Below are 12,867 nucleotides of genomic sequence, written 5' to 3'. Positions count from 1 at the left end.
TTTTACATATATATGGCCTTGTCCTTGCTCAGCTCTAGTCCCACCCACTGGCATGCAGGGATTGAGAATACTCTCTGTACTCAAATGGAAGTCAGCTGACAGAGACTCTGAAGAGACAGTTATTATGTGCCACTCCTTGTGTTCATAAAAGCAGTTCCACATCAGGCTCTAGGTTACTGAATGGTAATCTTTGCTATGTAGTTTTGATCACAGGTAAGTAGTTTTTAATTTCTTAGTTATAGTTCATTGCTTTCAGAAATAATGTTTTGCCTTGCTTTTTGGACGACATACTAAGTGTGTGTGTGCAGGGGAGATGGAAGTATAATAACCTAAGGGCTTCCCAGGGAGGGAAAATTCAAACTTTCTGTCCCATGCTTTGAATGACAGAAGTAGATTGACAGTGTGTGCGTGTGTGTGTGTGTGTGTGTGTGTGTGTGTGTGTGTGTATATATATATATATATGAGATAAAATGCCACTGGATTTCAGAAAATAGTGTTAGGAAAACACTGTGTGGTCTTCTAACAAGAAAAAAATCTTTCATAGGGATCTAACATCATTGCATGCTTGCTATGCCTATTTTACATGCTTACTATGTGATTTCAGATGTAACTAAGGGATTGGACAATATACTTTTAGGAAATCATTGCAATTTAAAGATTCTACATTTCGTAGTTTTATTATTATTATTATTATTATTATTATTATTATTATTATTATTATTATTGAGGGCACTGAGCTTTTATAGAGTGAATCATGTCTGTGATCCCAGGTAATTGGGAGGCTAAAGCAGGAGGATCACAAGTTCAATGTCAGTCTTAGCAACTTAGCGAGATCTTCAGCAACTTATTAGCCCCATTGTAAAAAATGAGTAGGGATATAGCTCAGTGGTAAAGTGCCCCTGGGTAAACATACTGTAAACAGCCAATATTTAAAAAAAACATATGCACTGAGTCTCTTAGAAGTAAAAACATCAAGACTGAGAAACTTCATGAATTTTCTGGGAATCTTTTCTTGTGGGTCCTGAGTAGCCATCCTTGAGATCTTACTATGATGTAAACCCCTGAAAATATCCCCCCCATCATCCATTTGTCCTCAATTCTAAGGAAATCCTAAATGATTTGTGGCAAAATAAGTAATATAAGTTACAAAATCAATATGTTTTGTTTAAGTGCCATAGTTGAGATCTAAACAAAAGCCTCAGAATTCCCCAAGGGAGAAACATCATTTCCAACTGATGAGAAAGGTAGATTATAAGGTGAACTTTGAAAAAATACATGAAAATTGGAAGATAGAAATGGGGGCAGAAAGAAAAATTTGAAGGTTAAATATAAAATTAAAAGGAATATTCTGAAAAAATGTATTTTGTCTCAAGGCAAATAACCTTAAAGAATTAACATATTAGTTGTTTTAATTATTCCATCTGGTCACCTTACAATGTGACAGCTCCCTAATAGATTAGGACACAGAAAAATGTGTTTTGAACTGAGAAGGAATTATCTCAGGGCACAGTAGGCTTGGGAAGTATCCTAAATGGTAAAACAAAAGAATCAGGATATCCCTGGGAGAAAACAGTTCTTTCTCCGAATATGTAATACATGCAAAGAGGAAGGCAAAGCAGCTGGATCAGTGTTTCCTCTGTCTCTCACCTGACAGCTCATAATGACTGTGTTGGTGACAGAGGATTGTCATTAGCAGGATGTCTTCTTATGAGTAACAAAGTAAGAAAATTGGTGTGGTTTTTTTTTTTTTGTATTTTTATATTTTGCACCATTGTTCATATACTAACTGTGATTTGATGCTTCTTTGGATTCTTCATATTATTATTTTACTTATCCATCTTCTTTTATGGCATCTCCACATAGCAAATTAATTCTACAGAACTTAAGAATGTTCGATTTTGTGTTCCCTTATTTCTTACTCTATTCACTCCCATCTACATGATAGTTTTAAACACCTTTTATTTACAGATGTGTTACAAATGTCTGTCTCTAGTATATACCTCTCTCCTGAGGTCCAAATTGCAACTGCTTTTTGAGACATTTTATTAGACATCTCAAAGATGCCTCCAGTTAACTGAGACCACCAATGAACCTCTGATCCACCTCTAGATCTCAGCTGTTTTCTGCTTTCCTTATTTCAGTGACTCCACTAAGCATTTACTCATACAAACTAGGACTCAGATCAGACAGTGCACCCATTAAAGTTAAAATCTCTTTATTTAGTTTTGTTCTTCTAGTATGAGCATAATATTTCTACTTCATATTTGATGTGTGTGTGTGAGAGAGAGAAAGAGAGAGAAAGAGAGAGAGTGAGAGAGAGAGAGAGAGAGAATTGGAAGAAATAAGATTTTTTTTCATAACAAGCATTTAATATATTTCAGTAATAATGATTATCCTTAATTCATCTCTCTTTCTCATTTCATACCAGAACTTTAAAGATTGTATCTCCTAACATCTCCTAATGCCTCTGATTATTTCCAACCCAGGTATCACCACTCTGGTGTGAAGTTCCATGACCTTTTGTCTGAATGAAATAGAGAATTAAATGAGCTTGTCTTGCTCATTCTTGCTTCCTTCTATTTTATTGACAAACACATTTTCCAGAAAGACCATTTTTAGAACATGGACATCTTACATTCTTGAAATATATTTCAATTGCTCTTAGAGTCTAATAGAATATTTCACACTCTTGAAATAGATTCCAGTTGCTCTAGATGATTCTAACCTTATCAGAGAAGCCTCCTGCCCTTGCCCTTTTTCTTCCAGGCTTCTTGGATTTCCTTTAGGTCTCACATTACCTCCAACTCAGGACCTGTGCATATGTTCTTATTTGTGTATGGAAAGTTTTCTACATTCACCTTGCCTTAACTACTTAACTCCTGTTCATTATTGAGATTGCAAGACACATTTTCTCATGGAAATTTTTGATAACTAGGTTCCATACTAGTCTATCCCTTCTGTTTTCTACTTTAAAATAATTATTATAGTTTTTATTAGATATTTTTAAAATTATACATAATAGTCAATGTGCATATTCCTGGAGATAAAGGTAAATTGTGTTTTTTCTTATTTTTTCTTTAGTATAATTTGTCTTTAACCATATAATTTGTACATTATATGGCTAAAATTTAAAACGTGTAAATTATGTATACATCACATATATTATATGTAATATATACATTAATACTTATTATTTTATCTTTGGAGCATACTGCCATATAATTGTTGAATAAAATGAGCAGAAAGGGTTTCCCAGGAGTAGGAAGAAATGTTAAAAAAATGAGAAGGGGGAGGAAGATATTAGGAAAAGAAAAGGAGATAGATTAGGGAACAGGAATTTTGGATTGAGAGAAAATTATACTAGAAAATTTATTTGGTTCTAGTAACAATGTGAGATACTATATTATGAATATTTAAACCTTCATCTAATTTGTCATGTACTTCCACTGAAAATGTCCACAGTAGTTCACAAGCAGTGAGGACATCAATTAAAACAAAAGTACAAATGTACTACATTCCAAACTTGAAATTAAATGTATATATTTTTTTCTGTAGGCCAGGATAATCAATAAAGCATATATTTGAATAAATATACAATATGTACTTTTATTTTTAAACATGGTATTTTATTTATGTTTTCAGTTTCTATAATTTGTATGAGACCTCAAACTACAAATTTAACTTTTTTTCTTGAGCTTGAAATTGAATATTTTTTGTGTGTGTATTTTACTGGGTATCAAACCCAGGGTTTTGCGCATGCTAGGCAAGTGCTCTACCACTGAGCTATATTCCCAGCCAATAACTTGAACATTTTTAAAAAATTGTTTTTCAGTTATTATACATAATGATAGAACACAGTGTGGCAATTATATACATTCACATAATAATTAATCCCACAATTTTACCAAACATTTTAATTATCTGACTTAACCTAAACTGTGGAATAGTTTCCTTAGTAACAAAATCACAAACATTTAATGTTCAGGAAGGTGAACAACTGCACTGGATCTTTATTATTTTAACAAACACATTAAAGTGAAACACCAGATATTTGGTAACAATTAGATTTAACCATCAAGATGCTGTGGCATAAATTATTAACATCTGGGAGCACAAGTCATAAAAGTTTGTGACTACATAGTTAAAATAATTTAATTGTATGAACTTAAGTTTCATTAAAACCAGAAAAGTATTTTTAAAGAGGATTCTGTTGTCATTAAAGGGAATCAAATTTTCTACCACTCAATGTATGTATATTGAGATAAAAATGTATTTCCACCTAGCTAGCTGCCTAAACTCTGCCATATATCTTTCTTGCTGAAACTGTTTTCATCTGGAAAATGGCAATGATGATATTACTTATCTCACTGGATATGTGTAGAGTAAATGAGATGACATGTAGAAAGTGCTTAGAGATTATTGGTAACTTTCTCCACTCAGCACTTAAAATGATTTGTCTAAACAGCAACAGAATCTTGAATAAACCTAATGGCTCTTGAATTTTCCAGACAGATGACCTGCACCAGTTGGTCTCTTTGAAAATTTGTAGAAATACAAGTAACCAGACCCCAAATTCAGAGAATCTAATTCATCATGCTTATTATTGAAATTATTATAACAGAAATAAGTAAATAAAAAAATACAAATGTTCACCACTAATAACAGTGGCTTTTCTTAAACTACTTCTAACATTGAGCAATCTTGTTGATTAGAATCTGAGATATAGGTAACAAACAGATAAAAATGATCCATAGTTGCATGTTAACTTTTAATTTTAGACTACTGAAGATTTTCTGTTACACATAATGTCAGACCAACTTTCCTGACTTATTTCAAAGCCAGGATGCTGTCACTCTAAAGATCATTAATCCCTTATCATTTATGTAAATTCTACAGAATTAAGATAAATTATTTACAACTCAAAGGTCATGTTTCATAGGGCTTATTGCCCTGAAAATCTATTACAATGCAGTGCTTAAGGAAAAAGCAGGTTAAAATACACACTTTTCTGATCCTCATTTTGAATATTTACATAAGGAAAACTGATCTGAAACACAGACTCAAACATTTCTGTGAACATAAGTATTATATTTATTAAAAATTTCTTTTTGGGCTGGGGTTGTAGCTCAGTGGTAGAGCAATTGCCCAGCATGTGTAAGACCCTGGGTTCAATCCCTGGCACCACATAAAACTAAATAAACAAAATAAAGGTATCATGTCCATCTACAATTAAAAATATTTTTAAAAAATATTTTCTATATTTTCAACATATTCTAAAACAAACACATTAATTTGAATCAGAAAAAAAGACAAGTTTTGTTCTGCATTTAAGGAAAGGAGGAGCAGAGATAGCTTTGCAGAAGGTACGGAGGGCCAGAGAGGTTCTTCTGTAACTATTTCTGCTACACATGTCTACACATCACCAAGAAAATGTAAATAGGGTTGACAGAGGTATTATTAACAGAGAATCTTAGGATGTACATTGCCCTTTTGTGATTTGCTTTTTTTAAAAAGAGAGAGAGAGAGAGAGAGAGAGAGAGAGAGAGAGAGAGAATTTTTTAATATTTATTTTTTAGTTTTTGGCGGACACAACATCTTTGTTTGTATGTGGTGCTGAGGATCGAACCTGGGCCGCACACATGCCAGGAGAGCACGCTACCGCTTGAGCCACATCCCCAGCCCAATTTGCTTTTTTTTTTTTTTTTTAGGTGTTGATGTACCTTTATTTTATTTATTTATATGTGATGCTGAGAATCAAACCCAGTACCTGATACATGCTAGGTAAGTGCTCTACCAATGAGTTACACACCAGCCCTTGTGATTTATTTTAGTTAAAAATGTTCAGTGCTGTTACACCTAAAATCTTATACAGGGAGATGATTTTCAAGTGAAACACTGAAAGTTTTTACCTATGTGTTGTGTGGCTGGTATGAGTCATAGTATATGAGTGTTGCTCCTGTGGTTTACTACCAGATATAGATAGTAATATTTTATCTGTACCATTTTGCTTTCCTGTTTTTCAGTCCATTGCTACTGTAGCATATGATTATTGTAATCTATGCTTCTCTTTGCCCAACTCCTCAGAGGAAACCAGACAAATTATGGAAGGAAAGAATCAAACAGCTATATCTGAATTCATCATCTTGAGATTCTCTGACCTGAATGAATTGCAGTTTTTACTATTTACCATCTTTTTTCTGACCTATATATGTACTTTGGGAGGAAATATATTCATCATCTTGGTGACAATGGCTGATCCACACCTACATACACCCATGTACTATTTCCTAAGGAACCTGGCCTTTCTTGATGTCTGCTATACCACCACCAATGTCCCACAGATGATGGCACATCTTGTATCAGAGAAGAAGAGCATTTACTTTGGGGGATGTGTGGCTCAACTTTTTGCATTCATTTTCTTTGTAGGATCAGAGTGTCTCCTCCTGGCAGCAATGGCATATGATTGCTACATTGCCATCTGCAAACCCTTAAGGTATTCAGTTATTATGAACAAGGCCCTGTATAGCCAGTTAGCAGCCTCATGTTGGATTGGTAGTTTCCTCAATTCAGTGGTGCATACAGTACTGACATTTCGTCTGCCATTCTGCAACAACCAGATTAATTACTTCTTTTGTGACATACCCCCTTTGCTGATCTTGTCTTGTGGGGACACTTCTGTCAATGAACTGGTGTTGCTATCCATTGGAGTCTTCATTGGTTGGACTCCTTTCCTGTGCATTGTCCTTTCCTACCTTTACATAATCTCCACCATCTTGGGGATCCACTCTTCAGAGGGGAGACACAAAGCCTTTTCTACATTTGTCTCCCACCTGGTCATTGTTCTCTATTATGGTAGTGTCATTTTCACATATGTGCAGCCCATTTCATTTTAATCATTGGAGAAAGACAGACTGATTTCAGTATTGTATAGTGTTGTTACTCCCATGCTGAACCCTATAATTTTCACATTGAGGAACAAGGACATCAAAGAGGCTATGAAGACAATAGGGAGAAGGTGGCAGCCACCAAGTCTTGAGATGTAATGTTAAGGATAAGATTAAGGATAATAATTATTTTGATATGTAATCTCAAAATAATAGTCATATATTAGAATTTAAGTCTTTCACCAATCAGCTATTTCTCCTGAAACTCAAAAACTGCCTGAAATGCTGGGACAGAGATGAAAGAATTGGCACACTCCACATCAAATGTACATGATCTTGAGCTTGCTTTCTTTTTCCCCCTCGTTTTGGCACTAGAGATTGAATTCCTCAGTCCTTTATTTATTTTTTTTTTAATTTTGAGATAGGGTCTCACTAAGTTGCTAAGGGCCTCACTAAGTTGTTGAGGTTGGCTTCAAACTTGCTATCCTCCTGCCTCAGGCTCCCTAATTGCTGGGATTGCAGTTGTAGGCTATTCTACCTGGAATTCTTGAACTTTTGCTAGTTCAACATGAGAGACATCAATATCTTCTTTTTAGATGTTTTCTTCTTATCTATGTTTTCCATTCTTTATCCTCTTTCCAAAGATGGTGGCTCTCTTCCATGTAATATTTGTTTATGAACTTCATCAGTTGGTACTTTATTTCCTATATGTGGAAGAATGTGAAAGAAGCTTCTCTTACCATATTTCTCTTTTCTTACTACATAACTCATGTTTTTGTCCTTTTTTGGTTCTTTTATTTACAGATGTGTTACAAATGTATGTCTCTAGTACATACCTCTGTCCTGAGGTCCAAATAGCAACTGCTTTTTGAGACATTTTATTGGATATCTCAAAGATGCCTCCAGATAACTGAGACCACCAATGAACCTCTGATCCACCTCTAGATCTCAACTGTTTTCTGCTTTCTTTATCTCAGTGAGTGACTCCACTAAACATTTACTCACTCAAACTAGGACTCAGATCAACACAGTGTAGCCATTAAGGTTAAAATGTCTTTATTTAGTTTTTTTTCTTATACTATGAGCATGATATTTCTATTTCATATTTGCTGTGTGTGTGTGTGTGTGTGTGAGAGAGAGAGAGAGAGAGAGAGAGAGAGAGAGAGAGAGAGAGAATTGGAAGAAATAAGATTTTTTTTCATAACAAGCATTTAATGTATGTCAGTAATAATGATTATCCTTAATTCATCCCTCTTTTTCATTTCATACCAGAACTTTAAAGATTGTATCTCCTAAAATCTCCTAATGCCTCTGATTATTTCCAACCCAGGTCTCACCAAAATGGTGTGAAGTTCCATGACCTTTTGTCTGACTGAAAAAGAGAACTCAATGAGCTTGTCTTGCTCATTCTTTCTTCCTTCTATTTTATTTCCCACACATTTTCCAGAAAGACCATTTTTAGAACATGGACATCTTACATTCTTGAAATATATTCCAATTGCTCTTAGATTCTAGTAGAATATTTCACAATCTTGAAATAGATTCCAGTTGCTCCAGATGATTCTAACATTATCATAGCAGCCTCCTGCCCTTGCTCCTTTCCTTCCAGGCTTCTTGGATTTCCTTTAGGTCTCACATTACTCCAACCTAAGGACCTGTGCATATGTTCTTATTTGTATATGGAAAGTTTTCTACATTCACCTTGCCTTACCTACTTAACTTCTGTTTATTATTGAGATTTCAATTCACATTTTCTCTTGGAAATTTTTGATAACTAGATTCCATATTAGTCTATCCCTTATGTGTTCTACTTTAAAATATTATTATAGCTTTTATTAGATATTTTTAAAATCATGCATAATCTTCAATGTGCATATTCCTGGAGATATGGTTAAATTCTCTTTTTCTTATTTTGTCTTTAGTACACTTTGTCTTCAGCCATATAATTTGTACATTATATGGCTAAAATTTAAAATATATAAATTATATATATATATATATATATATATATATATATATATATATCACATACATTATATAAATTTATATATTAATACTTATAATTTTATCTTTGAAACATACTGCCATATAATTGTTGAATAAAATTAGCAGAAAGGGTTTCCCAGGAGTAGAAAGAAATGTTAAAAAAAATGAGAAAAGGGAAGAAGATATTAGGAAAAGAAAAAAAGATAGATTAGGGAACAGGAATTTTGGATTGAGAGAAAATTATACTAGAAAATTCATTTGGTTCTAGTAACAATGTGAGATAATATATTATGAAAATATAAACCTTAATCTAATTTGTCATCTACTTCCACTGAAAATGTCCACAGTAGTTCACAAGCAGTGAGGACATTATTTAAAACAAAAGTACAAATGTACTACATTCCAAACTTGAAATTAAATGTATATTTTTTTTTCTGTAGGCCCAGATAATCAATAACGCATATATTTGAATAAATATACAATATGTACTTTTATTTTTAAACATGGTATTTTATTTATGTTTTTGGTTTCTATAATTTGTGTGAGAGTTCAAACTACAAAATTAACTTTTTTCCTTGAATTTGAAATTAAATTTTTTTGTGTGTGTATTTTACTGGGTATCAAACCCAGGGTTTTGCACATACTAGGCAACTAAGCTATATTCCCAGCCAATAAATTGAACATTTTTTAAAAATTATTTTTCAATTGACAATTATTATACATATTGACAGGATACAGTGTGGCAATTAGATACATTTACATAATAATTATCCCCACAATTTTACCAAACATTTTAATTACCTGACTTAACCTAAACTGTGGAATAGTAACCTTAGTAACAAAAACACAAATATTTAATGTTTATTTGGTCAGGAAGGTGAACAACTACACTGGATCTTTATTATTTAAACAAACACATTAAAGCGAAAGACCAGATATTTGGTAACAATTAGATTTAACCATCAAGATGCTGTGGCATAAATTATTAACATCTGGGAGCAAAAGTCATAAAAGTTTGTGACTACATAGTTAAAATAATTTAATTGTATGAACTTAAGTTTCATTAAAACCAGAAAAGTATTTTTAAAGAGGATTCTGTTGTCATTAAAGGGAATCAAACTTTCTACCACTCAATGTATGTATATTGAGATAAAAATGTATTTCCACCTAGCTAGCTGCCTAAACTCTGCCATATATCTTTCTTGCTGAAACTCTGTTTTCATCTGGAAAATGGCAATGATGATATTACTTATCTCACTGGATATGTGTAGAGTAAATGAGATGACATGTAGAAAGTGCTTAGAGATTATTGGTAACCTTCTCCACTCAGCACTTAAAATGATTTGTCTAAACAGCAACAGAATCTTGAATAAACCTAATGGCTCTTGAATTTTCCAGACAGATGACCTGCACCAGTGGGTCTCTTTAAAAATTTGTAGAAATACATGTAACCTGACCCAAAATTCAGAGAATCTAATTCAGCATGCTTATTATTAAAATTTATTATAACAGAAATAAGTAAATAAAAAAATACAAATGTTCACCACTAATAACAGTGGCTTTTCTTAAACTACTTCTAACATTGAGCAATCTTGTTGATTAGAATCTGAGATGTAGTTAACAAACAGGTAAAAATGATCCATAGTTGCATGTTAAATTTTAATTTTAGACTACTGAAGATTTTCTGTTACACCTAATGTCAGACCAACTTCCCTGACTTATTTCAAAGTCAGGATGCTGTCACACTAAAGATCATGAATCCCTTATCATTTATGTAAGTTGTACAGAATTAAGATAAATTATATACAACTTAAAGGTCATGTTTCATAGGGTTTATTGCCCTGAAACTCTATTACAATGAAGTGCTTAAGGAAAAAGCAGTTTAAAATACATACTTTTCTGATCCTCATTTTGAATATTTACATATGGAAAACTGATCTGAAACACAGACACAAAACATTTCTGTGAACATTAAGTATTATATTTATTAAAAATTTCTTTTTGGGATGGGGTTGTAGCTCAGTGGTAGAGCATTTGCCTAGCATGTGTAAGACCCTGGGTTCAAAACCTGGCACCACATAAAACTAAATAAACAAAATAAAGGTATCATGTCCATCTACAACTAAAAATATTTTTTAAAATTATTTTCTATATTTTCAACATATTCTAAAACAAACACATTAATTTGAATCAGAAAAAAAGACAAATTTTGTTCTGCATTTAAGGATGGAAAGGAGGAGCAGAGATAGCTTTGCAGAAAGTAATGAAGGCCAGAGAGATTCTTCTGTAACTATTTCTGCAATACATGTCTACACATCACCAGGAAAATGTAAATAGGCTTGACAGAGGTATTATTAACAGAGAATCTTAGGACGTACATTGCCCTTTTGTGATTTGCTTTTTTTTTTTTTTTAGGTGTTGATGGACCTTTATTTAATTTATTTATATGTGATGCTGCGAATCAAACGCAGTACCTGACATGTGCTAGGTAAATGCTCTACCAATGAGCCACAACCCAGCCCTTGTGATTTGCTCTTAGTTAAAAATTTTCAGTGCTGTATCTTATACAGGGAGATGATTTTCAAGTGAAACACTGGAGGTTTTTACATATGTGTTTGGTAGCTGGTATGAGTCATAGTTTATAAGAGTGATATTACCTGGTTTACTACCAGATATAGATAGTAATATTGTATTTGTAATATTTTGCTTTCCTGTTTTTCAGACCATAGCTACTGTAGCATATGATTATTGTTATCTATATGTCTCTTTGCCCAACTCCCCAGAGGAAACCAGACAACATTATGGAAGGAAAGAATCAAACAGCTATATCTGAATTCATCATCTTGAGATTCTCTGACCTGAATGAATTGCAGTTTTTACTATTTACCATCTTTTTTCTGACCTATATATGTACTTTGGGAGGAAATATATTCATCATCTTGGTGACAATGGCTGATCCACACCTACATACACCCATGTACTATTTCCTAAGGAACCTGGCCTTTCTTGATGTCTGCTATACCACCACCAATGTCCCACAGATGATGGCACATCTTGTATCAGAGAAGAAGAGCATTTCCTTTGGGGGATGTGTGGCTCAACTTTTTGCATTCATTTTCTTTGTAGGATCAGAGTGTCTCCTCCTGGCAGCAATGGCATATGATCGCTACATTGCCATCTGCAAACCCTTAAGGTATTCAGTTATTATGAACAAGGCCCTGTATAGCCAGTTAGCAGCCTCATGTTGGATTGGTAGTTTCCTCAATTCAGTGGTGCATACAGTACTGACATTCCGTCTGCCATTCTGCAACATCCAGATTAATTACTTCTTTTGTGCATACCCCCTTTGCTGATCTTGTCTTGTGGGGACACTTCTGTCAATGAACTGGTGTTGCTTTCCATTGGAGTCTTCATTGGTTGGACTCCTTTACTGTGCATTGTCCTTTCCTACCTTTACATAATCTCCACCATCTTGAGGATCCATTCCTCAGAGAGGAGATCCAAACCATTTTCTACATGTGCCTCCCACCTGGTCATTGTTCTTCTCTATTATGGTAGTGCCATTTTTACATATGTGCAGGCCATTTCAACTTACTCATTGGAGAAAGGCAGACTGATTTCAGTATTGTATAGTGTTGTTACTCCTATGCTGAACCCTATAATTTACACATTGAAATATAGAAAATTTATGCTTTATAGGAATGAATAAAACTTTTAATGAGATGGCAATTAAAGTTAGAAAAAAAATAGAAATTACATGTTTAAAGTATTAAATTACTGCTTTTATTTTTTATAGTGTTTATAAACACTTCTGGTTTGCACACTATTCCTTTATCTATGATTATTTGGTAATTGCTGTATTAAGTATTCTGTGTATTACCTATCTTATAACCTATGTCCTGTAGAAACCCTAAGTAATCCTTTCCTAGGTAGGAATTGGTTCCTAGCTATACACCACCACTATGACCATTTCCTTAATTTCCAACTTATATCCTGC

The 12,867-nt window shown here is 33.4% G+C and overlaps 2 pseudogenes; both read left to right on the top strand.

The window, feature by feature from the left end:
• Positions 1 to 6,101: 6,101 nt before the first annotated feature.
• Positions 6,102 to 7,043, top strand: LOC124095312 (olfactory receptor 5V1-like; annotated as a pseudogene).
• A 4,628-nt stretch (positions 7,044 to 11,671) lies between these two features.
• LOC124095328 (olfactory receptor 5V1-like) lies at positions 11,672 to 12,579 on the top strand (annotated as a pseudogene).
• Positions 12,580 to 12,867: the final 288 nt, after the last annotated feature.

This window comes from Marmota monax, unplaced genomic scaffold (genome assembly GCF_021218885.2).
Source record: "Marmota monax isolate L192 unplaced genomic scaffold, Marmota_monax_Labrador192_F-V1.1 WCK01_AAM20220418_F8-fsc00460, whole genome shotgun sequence".
NCBI classification, from domain to species: domain Eukaryota; kingdom Metazoa; phylum Chordata; class Mammalia; order Rodentia; family Sciuridae; genus Marmota; species Marmota monax.
The sequence above is the reverse complement of the archived record's forward strand: the minus strand, read 5'-3'. Positions and strand labels throughout refer to the sequence as shown.